Source organism: Sus scrofa, chromosome 8 (genome assembly GCF_054392235.1).
Source record: "Sus scrofa isolate SSC_HxYL_T2T_F1_AM1 chromosome 8, Sscrofa_HxYL_maternal_Yorkshire_Landrace_v2.0, whole genome shotgun sequence".
Classification (NCBI taxonomy): Eukaryota; Metazoa; Chordata; class Mammalia; order Artiodactyla; family Suidae; genus Sus; species Sus scrofa.
In genome coordinates, this window is record NC_139390.1 from 111,673,692 (window position 1) to 111,688,571 (window position 14,880).

Here is a 14,880-nt window from a genome sequence, read left to right on the forward strand (position 1 = left end):
AGCTCCAGTGGTTGATTGAGATCTGTGAGAGACACTGAAGCAGAGAACCCTGCTCAGCCAAACCTTCATTCCTGACCTACAGAAAGTGTGTAAGGTAAATTTGGGGCGAACTTATTGAACCATCAATAACTCATGTACCTGGTATATTCAAGGAACAAAAATGAGACCAGGCTGGAGTGGGGTAAGCAAGTGGGAAGTGCAGTTAGAATGGTAATAAGGCTAAGTAGGACCTTGTATGTCATTGTGCAGTTTTTGGTTTTATTTTGTTTCCTTGAGTAAGCATGGTAGCCACTGGAAAATTCTGAGTAGAGGAATGACATGATAGGACTTTGGATTTACATGTCCTTTCTCAAAGCTCTATTAGAGAGTAGGAGTTCCCATCTTGGCTCAGTGGTAACAAACCCAACTAGTACCCATGAGGACTTGGGTTTGATCCCTGGTCTCCTTAATGATGAGTTAAGGATCTATCGTTGCTATGAGCTGTGGTGTAGGTCACAGACATGCCGCAGATTCCTTTTTGCTGTGGCTGTGGTGTAGGCTGGCAGCTACAGCTCTAATTTGACCCCTAGCCTGGGAAATACCATATGCTGCAAGTGCAGCCTTAAAAAGATTAAAAAAAAAATAGTGGTGGAGATAGGGTTGGAGCAGGTAAACCGGTTAAGCTAATGCAATAATACAGAAGAGAGAATGGTGTTGGCTTAGTGGAACCAGTGGAGGAAATAAAATAATTTAATTCTTAATGTATTTTTTATGGTAGAGCTGACAGTATTTGATGACAGTGGGTATAGGATAGAAGAGAAAGGGAAAAATGAGATAAATGGCTTTAGTATTTTTTGTTGAGATTATATGTTAAGACAGGGATGACTGTGGAGGTAGCAGCATCTGGGGAAGAGTACTCAGGAACATAGTTTTGTACATGTGATGTTTGAGTTGTCTTTTAGACATCCAAGTAGCATTGTTGAGTGGGGAGTTCATTATGTGGGTATGGAGTCCTGGGGAGAGCTCTGAGCTGGAGAAACATGTGTGAGCTGTTACGGTGGTACTTAAAGCCATGAGATTGGATGCTAATACCAAGGGACAAAGTACACATACAAAATAGGATCCAAGACTGAGTCCTTGGGCATGTCAACATTTATCTACAGGAGAAGATATCAGGAACTTGCCAAGAAGACTGAGAAGTGAGGTAAGGAGAAAAGCCAGTGGAGGGTGGCATCCTGAAAGTCAAGAGGAAAGTTTTCCAAATAAGAGTGATCAACTGTTCATGGTACAAGTAAGATGGGAGCTGAGAAATGGCTAATGGTTTGCAGTGTGGAGGGCATTTGGGACCTTGTGAAGAACAGTTTCAGGGAGAATGGGAAAAGGGGAGATGGATACCATGGATTTGGATGACTCATCTGAGGACTTATACTATAAAGGGAAAGAGAAATGGTGCAGGATCTCAGGGATGTGGGATCAAGAGTGGATTCTTCTTTTATATGGGAGAACATTAAGCATGTTTGTATTCTGATGGGAAAGATCCAGGAGGAATTAAAAAAACTGATTATGCAGGAGAGCACTGGTGAATTCTGAGGTTTGTGAGGGGGGTCTTGTGCACAGAATAGGACTTAGCCTAATGGTACTTCATGCAGCTCATCCACTGAAGCAGGATTGTCTGGGTACAAATGTTGGTAGGTGAATGATGAGGTGGCATGAACTTCTGAATGATCTCTTCTAGTAATTTTTCCTCTTTTTTCAGAATAATGGAAAGCAGGACCAACCACTAAGAATGAAGATGAGGAGGGTGTGTTGGATAGTTGAGGAGGGAGAAGGTATACTTAGGAGATAGTGTGACTAGACTAGGAAATGCATGGGATTCCTGGGCCACATTGGGGGCCCACTTCAGTTCTTGTTATGAATTAAAATTCACTTGTATAAAAATTAGCATGATTGTGTATTTTCTCCAAACCACACAGCTGCATAGGTGTAGGTGTAAAAGTGAAAAAGTTGGAATTAACTAAGGTTGGGATTTGCCAAGAAAGTAAAGCAAGTGAAAAAGGGAAAGGGAACATATGCATAGGAGAGGTTATGTTGATTTGCCATGGAATTTGAACTTGAGGAGGGATGCCAGCAAATGAACAGAGTCGGGGACACTGACGATGTGAGCAGGATTAATGAATTTTGAAGTGATGTTGTGTCAAAGGAATTTTGGAGCTGGGATACTAGAGTAAATGACTTCACGAAGTATCTTGTAATGTATGTATTTATTGGGAAGTCAGTCAAGCAACATGCTGAGCCTTTTATGGTTTAGCATGACAAACTGGAGCTGCCAAGTGTTCTGTCATACCCAATTTGCCTCCATCACCTCAAGAATTGGCTTGGTTGTGAGATGTTGCACTCATGTTTCATTAAATATTTAACATCTAAAAACTTGACTTTTTCTTTCTCCCCTTCTCAGATAACTTGTGACCTTTGACCTTTATTCACTAATAAGGACTTTAAGAATATTTTTTGGAGGGGTAGTTCAGGGTGGGTCACTGAACCAAGCAGCTCTGTCTGCCTCAGCTCATGTCTGGCTGCCAAGAGTGGACATAGGTCCTTAAAGGCACACCACTGCAAACAGACAAAAAGAAACTTTGGGGTGCCAGAGTGAGGGCTGGAGGTGCATTATTTTGGCTTTTCACGCATGGTCTTTAGGATCAGCCAATCCGGGAAGAGATGTTGAGGCCATAACTTAAACTGGCAAACCAGGGCAAGTTAGAGTGTTGAGAGCTCTTTGTACAATTTGAACCCAGAACTCAAAATGAATTGAACTGTGAAGAAGGTGATATTATCTATATTACTGATACGAGTGATACCAGTTGGTGGAAAGGCACCTCCAAAGGCAGGACTGGACTCATCCCAAGCAACTATGTGGCTGAGCAGGTGGAATCCATTGATAATCCATTGCATGAAGCTGCAGAAGAGGCAACCTGAGCTGGTTGAGAGGGTGTTTGGATGACTAAGTCCATGTTACCAGCTTGGACAAAGCCTTGTACTTTGCTTGTACTGGGCTTGTCATGGGGGTCACAAAGATATAGTGGAAATGCTATTTACTCAACCAAACATTTAACTGAACCAATGGAACAAGTTGGTAGACTCAGCTTTGCATGCTGCTGCTTTGAAGGGTTATGCAGATACTGTCTAGTTGCTTCTGGCAAAAAGGTGCTGGAACAGATTTAAGAAACAATGAGAAGAAACTGACCCTGGACATGGCTACTAATGCTGCCTGTGCATCTCTCCTGAAAAAGAAACAGGGAACACATGCATTTTGAACATTAAGCAACACCGAGGACTGTCTTGATGATGAAGACTCAGTTAATTTCTTTCCAGAGCTTTATGAGCTAAAACTTCTGTTGCTTTTGGCATTCCAAAACCTTGTCTTTGCCAGGAGAATATATGTAATTATATATAAAAAAGTATATATGAACATGGCAATGTTGCACTGTGTTTGAGTAAAACATGTAAATGAATAGTCTTCACCTCAGTTTGCCAGTAAGTGCTGCTGTATAAAGTATATTTTTGTTCTGAGTAGAATAAAAAAGGATTATTTCTATTTATCAAGCTTAAAGGAATTTTAAGAATTTTTTTCTTAAAAATTTTTTTGAGTTCTTCAAGGATTAAGATATTTTGAATGGATTTTTCAAAGGAGAATGCATATATAATAATAAACCAAAAAAACTTAATAGAAAATCACCAGCTATTGTGACAAAAATAAACACTTTAAAAGACTTTCTTTTGTCTGTCTTATGGTATCACTCTTTGCTGGTAAGTAAACAAAGCCTTTTATATTTACATTTATGTAAAGGCTGATTTGATTTCATTTTCTTTCTATTTTTTTTACTGTACCTGTAGCATATGGGGGCTCCTGGGCCAGGGACTGGGTCTGAGCTGCAGCCATGACCTATGTCATAGTTGCAGCCATGCTGGATCCTTGACCCACTGGATCGGGCTGGGGTTCCAGCTGCTGCAGTCAGATCCTTGACCCACTGCACGGCAACAGAAACTCCCTGGTTTGATTTTTTAAATTATATTTTGTATTATTAGCACATAAGAATCACAGTAGCCAAATTTCTATTCAGCCTTCTATATCTGCTTTGATTAAAGTCAACACAACCATCATTGAAAAGATACATTTCTAATAAAACATTAAAAATATTTTTTTGGCTTGCATGCCTTTATGCAAGAGAAAATTATTTAATAGATAATATAGCAATATAATCCATTAAAATAAAAGCTGTTATTACTGTTTTATAGTATTTATAAACTAATACTCATAAAATATATAATGCTTTTTATACTGGACATATTAATATAAGTTGAAAATTTAATGATCATTTGGTAAAATTCTCTTTGATTTTCTTTTTTACACTATAATATACTTTGAGGATGTTTAATAATATCAAACATTTTCTCTAGTGCTTTAAATATTATTAAAATCTATATCTGAAAAGAAACATGCTTAATGTAAAACTGAATGAAAATGACAAGCATCCAATTTTTATTGGCCACTAGGTGGTGCTATCATCCTATTATTTAGGGCTGTGTTCAACCCTAGGTTTTAATTCAATGCATTCATTTATTATTGTGGTATAAATGAATGTGTGGATAATAACATGAAAATTTCAGGATATATAATGGATTTACCAACCTACACCCTGCATTCCAGTTTTTTATGATAAATACACATAAAGAATATTGAAAACCTTTTATTCTACTAAAAAGGAACAAATTTCCCCAGATGCAGATTCTAAGAATGTAACTGAAATGCCACAAAGTTTTTTATATGTGAACTTGGTGTATAGATTTTTAAAATACTTAATTAATAGAGATTTAATTCATTTACTGTTGGCTGAAGTATTTAAGTTGGAGTGTATCAAATTAGACAGTGATTTGGTTGGAGAAATGAAATATTTTTGCCCAGTGTTCCAGAGAGCAAGGAGTAATCATATTCATCTTACCTATAGCAGTACTTGGTCCTTGGTACATGCTCAGTGTTGAATGATGAAGTTAGGATGATAAAAGTGCAAAAAGTTGTGTTCAAAGGAAAAATAAATTGCCAGTTAAAATTGCCATATTAAAGTAAAAATGACAATTTTTTTTGATTTGGTACATATATTACCCCTGTCTTTGCCAAAAGGTTTAAATTTAAGGGTTTTTTTTGTTTTTTTTTTGTTTTTTTTTTCCCTTCTGTGGGAATATAGTCCAAGTTTTATAGTGGAAGTCATTTTACAGAGAAAATTTTAGGATAAATTTTGGAACTGATCCCTATTAGTTAAAATTTATAATTGAAATTGATTTCACTGTCTTGAATCTCAGTATTAGGGTTTACATTCTTCATGAGACTGTAAGGATTGTATTGATTAATTTCTATTTGATCCTCAAAGAACTGACGGGACTTATACTATGCTCTCTGAAAAATTTTAGCTTGAAGTGAATTTAGAAAAATCTTAACCTTTTTTTAAAAATGAAAATAAAAGACTTCAGGTGGTATGTGAGAACACTCCAATTTACTATATGACATGTTTTAGTAGTTATTTCTTAATTCTATCCAAGTAAATTTATAGAAAATCAAGTAGAATTAGAATTAGATAAATGACTTTCAAATTTCTTTAATGTAAAAAACCCTTTTATTTGCATGATAATTTATATAAATGGACTGTATGTCTTAGAAATCAGAAGAGTCCTAAAAAAATATCCCTGGAATTCTGTACATTTGATAAAAGTACTAGGAATTTTGGAATATTCATCATTCTTTTTTTTTTAATTTTTAAAAGTTTTGTTGAAGTATGGATTTACAATATTGTGATCATTTCTGATGTACAACAAAGTGATTCAGTTATACGTGTATGCACATCTATTCTTTTTCAGATTCTTTTCCCACATAGATTATCACAAAAAATTGGGTAGAGTTTCCTTTGCTATACAGAAGGTCCCCACTGATCAATCATTTCATATACCTCAGTGTGCCTATGCCAAACCCAAACCCCCAGTCCATCCCTCCCCAACCATGTCCTTCAGTAATCATAGTTTTTCAAAGTTTGTGAGTCTTTTTCTCTTCCGCAAATAAGTTCATTTGTATCTTTTTTTAGATTCCACATATAAATTATAGCATATGATGTTTGTCCTTCACTGTCTAACTTAACTTAGTATAATAATCTCTAGGTCCATTCATGTTGATGCACATGACATTATTTCATTCTTTTTTATGGCTGAGTAATATTCCATTGATGGAATACTCATCATTTTTTAGCACACTGAGCAGTAATGACTGAGAAGGTCCAAAGAGGGAAATGTAAAATGAGCATTTTACAAATGGGGTTCTGAAAAGAACAGTAAATGAGCATTTTACAAATGGGGTTCTGAAAAGAACAGTTATAATACAGATATTAATGGTAATAGCTAATATTTATTGAGCAAATATATGCTAACTCATTTTATTGTTACAACAAAAATGTGAGAATGTACTATTATCTCCATTTTACAGATGAGTGTATTGAGGGATAGAGAAATGATATGATTAGCCTAAGTTTAGGTTTGGGATTTGAATGTAGTCTGGCTCAGGTCTACATTCTTAATTGGTGTGTGTTGTAAAGAGGAAGAGTGATACTAGGTATAAAATAAATATAAATCTGGGCTCAAATCTCACATTTTTGACTTTGCTTCTGTGTGACTTTGGGAAAATTATCTGTCTTTCCCATACCTGTTTCTTTGAGCAGTGACCTCTTTTTTAGCATTGTTGTTAGGGTAATTAATACGTGTAGTTTGGTAAGTAGAAGGCACCACTTAAAAGTCTAGAAATTTTTTTGGTCTTACATTTAAAACTTATTTTTCCAATTTTAATTCTTTATTAGAAATTCATTATTACTTTATGTGTGAATTTGTTTCCTGTTATTTAGGAGAAAGACATAGTATTTTAAGTCTGCATAATTGGGGAAATATATATCTTTGTTTATCAAATGTACTGATTTGTAAAAAAATTATACTTTTTTCTAACATTTAAATGTAAGAAGATGTGTCACATTAAAACTGTCATCCTTTGACTTTTTTTTTTTTTTTTGTCTTTTTAGGGCCACACCTGCAGCACATGGAGATTTCCAGTCTAGGGGCCCAATTGGAGCTGTAGCTGCTGGCCTATACCAGAGCCACAGCAATGCGGTATCCAAGCTGCATTTGCAGCCTACACCACATCTCATGACAACGCTGGATCCTTTAACCCACTGAACAAGGCCAGGTATTGAATCCATGTCCTAATGGATGCTAGTAGGGTTCATTAACTGCTGAGCCACGACAGGAAATCCCTTTTGCCTTTTTTTCTTCCCCTTATTTATTGCTAAATTAATTAATTCACAAGTATTTGCTGAACACCTATTGCATGCCAGAGACTAGACATGTAAATGATGAAAAAAAGGAAATACACTTGCCTTCATGAAGCTTATTACAATAGGAGACAACAACAAAAGTAATCAGTAAATTATATCATAAGATTATAGATGCTATGGCAAAACAAAAATTAGGTCAGGGTACTGGGAATCAGGAGAGCCAGGGAGGGAGAAAATTTATATAAGGTTGTTGGCCTTCTAAAAAATATATTTGGGCAGACATGCAAATGAATTGCAGGAGTTAGGCATGCGGAGCTTTGAGGGACTGTCAGCAAGGAAGCCAGTGCAGCTGCTGCAGAATGAGAGCGAGGGTGGAGGGTGGTGGTGGGGGGAGAGGAACTGAGACTCAAAGGCAATAGACATCAGATCACATGAGAAAATAGAGCCAGTGGGATTTCTTGACAGATTGAAAGTGGGGTGTGCTAATCAAGAGAGTGACCATCCTAACATAGTTACAGGTTTAGTCCTCATTCAAGGCAATGTTATACAAAGGCATGACTCTTAGAGTATATCCACTTAAGGATGAAACAGATTTCTTTTGCAGGAAGATGAAAATCTGCCTCCGTGCTCCATTTGCAGACTCACACCTAGTAAATCACCACCCCCCCCCACCCCCGCCCCCTCGACTCTTCTGACCTGAGGCTGCCTGTCCACCTGTCCATACTCTTGACCTGGCTCTTGGCTCTTTTTCTGTGTCTCCATTGTAGCTAAGGGAATCTGGGATATAATGCTTATACAGTGGGTATAAATTCCATAATCCACAACTTGTGCAGAAGTGTAACTTTCTTTAGTTTTCAATAACTGTCTCCATTTAAGACATAGTTCATCACTTTAGGGATTTTCAATTCTATTTTAGAAAAACCCAGTCAAATTCAGGATTCGTCTTTCTCTTTCTTCCCAAGGTAGCCTTGGACATGAGATGAGAGGGTGACACTTCGGCCTTAGCCATCATCTGTCCTCTCTTAGCAGTGGATGAATCTCAAGTTCAGTCTCTGGTAAGTGGCCTTTGGCCTCCATAGTCTGGGCTCTTCCTATGCCCTGGAGTCACCATCTGTGCAGGTCAGTAGGTGTCCTGGTCCTAGCTGCTCGGTCACTTTGGATCTGAAAAGACCTATTCTGAGTGTATTCTGCAGGTTCTGTGGAAAATGGGGATTTTTATGAGTTCTCCAGCGCCACTGTGAAGCCTGTGCCATCAGAAATGCCTAAAACACCATGTCCTGGTTTTACTAGTTTGCTCCCGTACCATAGGGAGGCAGAGGACACAGAGGAGGTTTCTTCTTGGCAGACTTTTAGCTGTAAAGTAGGACACAGTTTCTCTACTCTTGGGTCCTCAGTCTTAAAAATCTCCCATCCTTTGATTTTTAGGACTCACTTTGGTGACAAGGAAGAAGGGTGGGAGGAGAAGAAACTCATACCTGTGTTTACCCCTCTTCTCTGTTTGCAGTATTCCTTCATCTCCAGGCCGGGAACTTCTGGTCTGGGGTGATGTGGATTTGGCTCTCTGTTTTCTTTCTAGTCTGTTATTTATGGTGTTAGCTTTACTTTAATTTACTAAATTACTTTCAAGATTACTAAATTATTTTCGAGCCTATGCAGAGGTTCTTACACTTTTTGGTCTGAGGATCCCTTTATGTCTTAAAAAATGATTGAGACCCTCAAATGGCTTTTGTTTATAAGGGTTATATCTCTCAATACTTACTCTATTGGAAATATAAACTGAAGAACTAAAAAATATTAATTGTTTAAAAGCAACCAGAGCAAACACATAATAAAATCACAGTTCTAATGAAAAAAGTTACTTTTTTTCCAAAACAAACAAAAACATTAGTGAAGATAATGGCATTGTGTTGCATTTTTGCACATCTCTTTAATGTTTGGCTTACTGGAAGATAGCTGGATTCTGATATTTAATTTTGCAATTCAATCTGTTTTGAAATATTATTTTTGCTGAAGTGTATGAAGAAATCTAAGCTCACCCAAATATGTATTTAGGAGAGGGAAATGTGTATTTATTGCCTTTCAGGTAACTGTGGATGTTTTTCTTTGATTATTAAGCTAAAACTTGACAAGTGCTATTTTCTTAAAGATTATTTGTAATGTAGAATCTGATTATGAGCTGTTCACACTCTGATACATTTAATAACTCTTAGTTTATCTTGCCCTAAGAATGGGTCTTTTATAATTATAATTGTTATACCATATATAATGTTTTTGTGGTCTCATGCATTGGTCATTTAGAAAATACTGGTTTACTGAGTTGTGCAGATCTTCCAAATATTAATATATTTCAATATAATATTAGAAAATCATATTTGTGGGAGTTCTCTAGTGGCCTGGTGGGTTAAGGAGGTGGTATTGTCAGTGCTGGGGCTTGGGCCATTGCTGTGGCACAAGTTTTATCTCTGGCCCAGGAACTTTCACATGGTTCAGGCTCAGCCAAAAGAAAAAAAAAAAATATATATATATATATGTATATATATATATGTGTGTGTGTGTGTATATATATATGTGTGTGTGTGTATATATATATATATATATATATTTGTTAATATCACCACCAGTCTCATCAGAGAAAGTATTTAAATAATAATCTGCTGTTAAATTCCTAGTGTCAGACACAAGTATTGATTACCTCTCGAATTCCAACTATCACTTACCTTAATTCCTTGGTTCATCAACTTTAAGCAGCATTTGTAGGCTCCCACATGAGACATTTGGCTTATTTAGATCACTGTTCTTCATTTATACTCTTGCTCATCTTCCTAACTTTTTAGTTATATTTTTTAATTTATATTTTTTAATTTATATTTTTATTTTTGTTTCTGCTTTTTCTGTTATGTTTGTGGCTTTACATGTTGTGCTTAGACATAGATTTCTGCTGAACTTGTTACTGCAGACCAAAAGCAGACCAGAGTGTTCTCCAAAGAGAAGAGAGGGAGGAGGCATTGAACTCTTCAGGCCCAGTTTCTGCCTCCAGCTTTACCACCTAGATAATTCATGGCTCCTGCCCTATGGCAGAACGTGTGAGAGACAGGGAGAGTCACATGTTTCAGTAACTGGTGATAAAAGAGCACAGGGAAAGTTGGTGCCAGTGACACATTTGACATCTGCCATTGACAGAGGAGGAAATTGAGGTCCCAAAAGGAAAAGTGACTTACCCAGTGTTATTTGGTTAAGAACGGATATCATCCTATCCTATTTGTTATTCCAATTGTACTTAGGACGTTGAGTATGAAAACAACATGGTTTTCTCAACTTGATTATAGATGAGAATGAGAATGTATCAACATTACATTTTCATAGATTTTATTGTTTTTAAAATTAGAATCTTTATAAGTTTGTTCTTTAATTCATTTGTACGTGAAACAAACCCTATTTTTTGTTAGTATTATGTTTCATGGGCTTTTAAAAGTTTTTTTTTTTTTTTTTTGCTTTGAAAAATATGTTAGGTTCTGAAAAGGTAACACCACAGCCCTAAGAGTATATAGCATTTTGAGCTTGCATTTCTGTTTAAAGTCATTGAAACTGAAAGGAAATTCAGATTCAGGATACTATTTACCAAATAGAGAAAATAAGACCAACTGTATAAATTATGCATAATATTTAAGAGCAAGATCTGGTTTCCATTTCAGTTATTGATTTGAAATAGAACATTTTGGCAGCAGAAATGCAGACAGCAGGCATTTCCTGCACTTAATTAATTCCCTCATAACCAAGAAACAGCTTGTTATAGACAGTTTTATGTAAGATTTGTCACAGATCCTGTGCACTTTGGAGATGTTTCACATTTTATTCAGTTTAATTCAGTTTTCTGCATGATAAAACGTGGGTAAATACATTCTTCCTAACAATATCTTGGAGACTTTATGCTGTGAGTATTTAATTTGTGAAATTTGCTTTGACTTCCGTGAAAAGGATTGCTAGGCGAATAAAATACTTGACCTGAATCTGGTAAATGAATGTCTGTCTTAAACACTTATTGACACTTTTCATGATTCCTCTTTCTCTAAAAAGGATATGGTGAAAATATAGCCGGCTGCAATTTTTGTGATTTATTAATCTTTGTATATATAACTTTTGGGAATAGACTTGAGAAATGATAGAAACTCAATGGTTAGTACAGTTACAGGATTAATGGAAGAAAGTGGAAGGGGAGGTTAAAAAATAAATTTCGTTTACTAATAAATAAGTGAATAAATTCTTGGTGAATTTTTGTTAAGAGCACTAAATATGTAGAGAACTGAATAGACAACAAGTTGAGGACAAAAAAAGAACAAGAACTAGTAGTCTCACTGGATGGAGTAAAGTGGCCCTCAAATTCTATGAGGTACCCTTGGCCACAGGTGAGAGGCTGACTCAAAGCATATTCTAGATTTTCTTGGGAATGGAATGAATACCACACTGTGTCTTTAGCTTTCAGCCTTAAAGCTAAAATTCATGGCTTGACCCAAGGAAATTTAATTTGCTTCTAGGTAAAGTTAAGTGGAGAAAAGGTAAACATTTCAAGCCAACACAAATAATTTCTTAAGGATCATCCGCCACAAGTATTCATGGCTCTTTCCACGACTGCCAACTATTTGGAGCTGGGTGTGTGTGCATGGGGTGGGGTGGGCAGCAAGAAGGTAGCAGCTATGTTATAGAGGGTAACCAAACAGAGTCCATTTTGGCAGAATAGAATTCAGCTATAGAGTATGATTTGAAAATAGAGATATCTTGGGACTTCCCTGGTAGCCTTATGGTTAAGGACCCAGCATTATCACTGCTGTGCCTTAGGAGTCCTGGCCTGGGAACTTTTGCATGCCATGGGCACAGCCAAAAAAAAAAAAAAAAAGAGAGAAGTCTCTTTATTTTAAAATATTTGAACTATTTAGTGCCTCCCCCCTTCATGAGCCTTTAGGCTAAAACACAACTCCTGGAAAATACAGTGCTGATATCTCTGAAAAGTATAATGTCATAAGATATTATAAGCCACTCACATTGATGGGATTGGTTTATTAACCACCTACCAGTTGGTTCTGGAATAGATAGAACAAAGGATGGCATATTTTAGGTAGAATTATTGGGAGTCAGATGAATTGTAGATTGGGGAGCTGTGTGTGGGAGGGATAATTCTATGAGGCCCAGTTGGTGGGTTGCAACATGAGAAAATCTGATGTTTAGAAAAGAAAGGGACTGGAATAGAGAAAAGGAAGTTTGTGGAAAATGTTGATAAATATCTAATCCTCTGCCCCTCCTCCCTTTTTTTTGCAGAGATAGTTGTTTTGCTAGATTTTTGTTTGTTTTTGTTTATTTTAAAAAACCATTTATTGGAATATAGCTGCCTTACAATGTTGTGTTTGTTTCAGGTGTACAGCAAAGTGAATCAATTATACATATACACATATCTATTTCTTTTCAGATTCTTTTCCCATATAAGCTCTCACAGAGTCTTGGGTAGGTTTCCCTGTGCTTTACTGTAGGTTCTGGTTCCTTATCAGTTTTGTATATAGTAGTGTGTATATACCAATTCCCAAAGAGAGAGTAGCTCACACCTTTTAAAGCTCAAAAGAGAGGAGTGGATTTGTGGGGAGCAGAGTGGAGCACTGGGAGTGAGAAATGCGGTAATTATTCAGGTTCTCAAGTCTGTTACGTAATATCTATGTTTTTCTCTATTCTCTGGTCTCACGAGTGACCCTAGAAACTGCTTTATATCTATTAGGACTAAGAAAAAAAGCTTATAAACATCGATTAGAAGATCTGTTAAAAATTGTATTATTGAAAAGAAGCTTACTTATTTGCAATTGGCACATTTTCTATGCGTCTCTCCACTTTGAATCGTGTTAGTGGTATCTATATTCTACGACAAGCCCCACTCCAGGCAAACACAATCAAATGCCTACTCATTACCCCAAATCACCAGGCCCAAACTCTTCATTTTCTTATCACAGTTTATTGTTGTACATATGAGGTACCATGCTACTATCAGAATTATATCCAGGTTTTTTATTTTAAAAAACTCAGAGAAAAAAACGTTTCCATTAATTTTCATTCAATGTGAATGACAAGAATATTATAGCTATAAATACTGAAATAACCATTTCATTTCTTCCTGAGGAAGTTTCATATTTGAAGCAATGAAAAAGGAATTCTGTACAAAGCTAGTTTAAAATCACATTATCTCTCATTCTTTTCTCATGTGTATTTATGTCACTTTCAGAAAAGCATAATAACCAGCTGGAGTATACAGAAAATATTCAGGTCCTCTAGAGTTTGAGGTGCCTCCCAGATACAATGAGTGGTCAAAATTCCTTTCAAAGGTTTGCTGTTCTTAGTAGCATAATATCTGTACTATGAATGAGTACATTTTGGTATGATTTCTTCTTTTTTCTTTTTATTACACAAGCATCCAGTGTGTTTTTTTTTAAACGTTTCTTAAAGAGTGAGCCATTTATTTTAATTTTATTTTATTTTAAGAGTGTGCTGTTTAGTTGACACAATTTACCCAGACAAAATTATACCAATTGCAGCTTTGTTTTGAAGTTGAAATGCACATCTCATCCTTGAAAGATCTATGTATCAGTTTTTCTTTTCTTTTCTTTTCTTTTTTTAAATCAGTAGAAATGTTATCAAAATGAAAACATTATACTGTATGCAACTGTAAGGGCCTATTCTCCCTATGTTTGACCTTAAGCCAGTTTTCTTAAATTAGTGGAGATTAAAGACTATATTCCTTTTTCTACCATGTTGGGAACATGCTGTTTCAAAAACGTTAGCTGTAAGCATGAGCACTGAGATTAACACATTTGTCCAAATGCTTTGACTTTGCTTTTACTGTCAGGGATCTTAAAACCTGGTTCTTTCTCCAGGTCTTTCTGCCAACAGCTTGTTTCTTTAAAAATTAGTATAGCATTTGGGTACATAAAACTTAAACAATTTTATTAATAATTATAATGCAGTTTAAAAAATTATAGTAAGTGGAAGTATCTCAAAATTTGTTTTTTATTTAGTGAGTAATTTATAGACTTTAGTTTCACACATTATAATGGCAATGAAAAAATTAGGGCATACTTTTTTTTTCTAATCATACTTTTGATAACATTGCATAAAAGCTTATGTAATCATAGCAGGGAATTTATTTATTACTTAAACTTTTTACATGTACAGTATATTTAAAAATTAAATAAATGTAAGCACAAGAAAATAAGTATGACATTCATTTTTTGAATACTTTACTAATCACAATAATTAAAAATTTAAGTGTAAATATATTGTAAGAACCATGCCTAGCTCATTTTTTCACTTCTTCCATTTAATTTAGTAGATAAGTCATAAATTGGACTACGTCCTATTGTCTTCTGTGAGAATTGTGTATGAGATATTCTAAAAAAATGGGACTCATCTTTGCTTATCTTTTCCTGCCTTGTATCATTGCAAATACCATATTAAAAATCATATATTAATTTGTTTTTTGTAATAGATCTCTAAGTTACAGAATTTCATTTTG

The 14,880-nt window shown here is 35.6% G+C and overlaps 1 pseudogene; it reads left to right on the forward strand.

Moving 5' to 3' along the window:
• The first annotated feature begins 2,077 nt into the window (after nucleotides 1-2,077).
• LOC100526121 (osteoclast-stimulating factor 1 pseudogene) lies at nucleotides 2,078-3,470 on the forward strand (annotated as a pseudogene).
• Nucleotides 3,471-14,880: the final 11,410 nt, after the last annotated feature.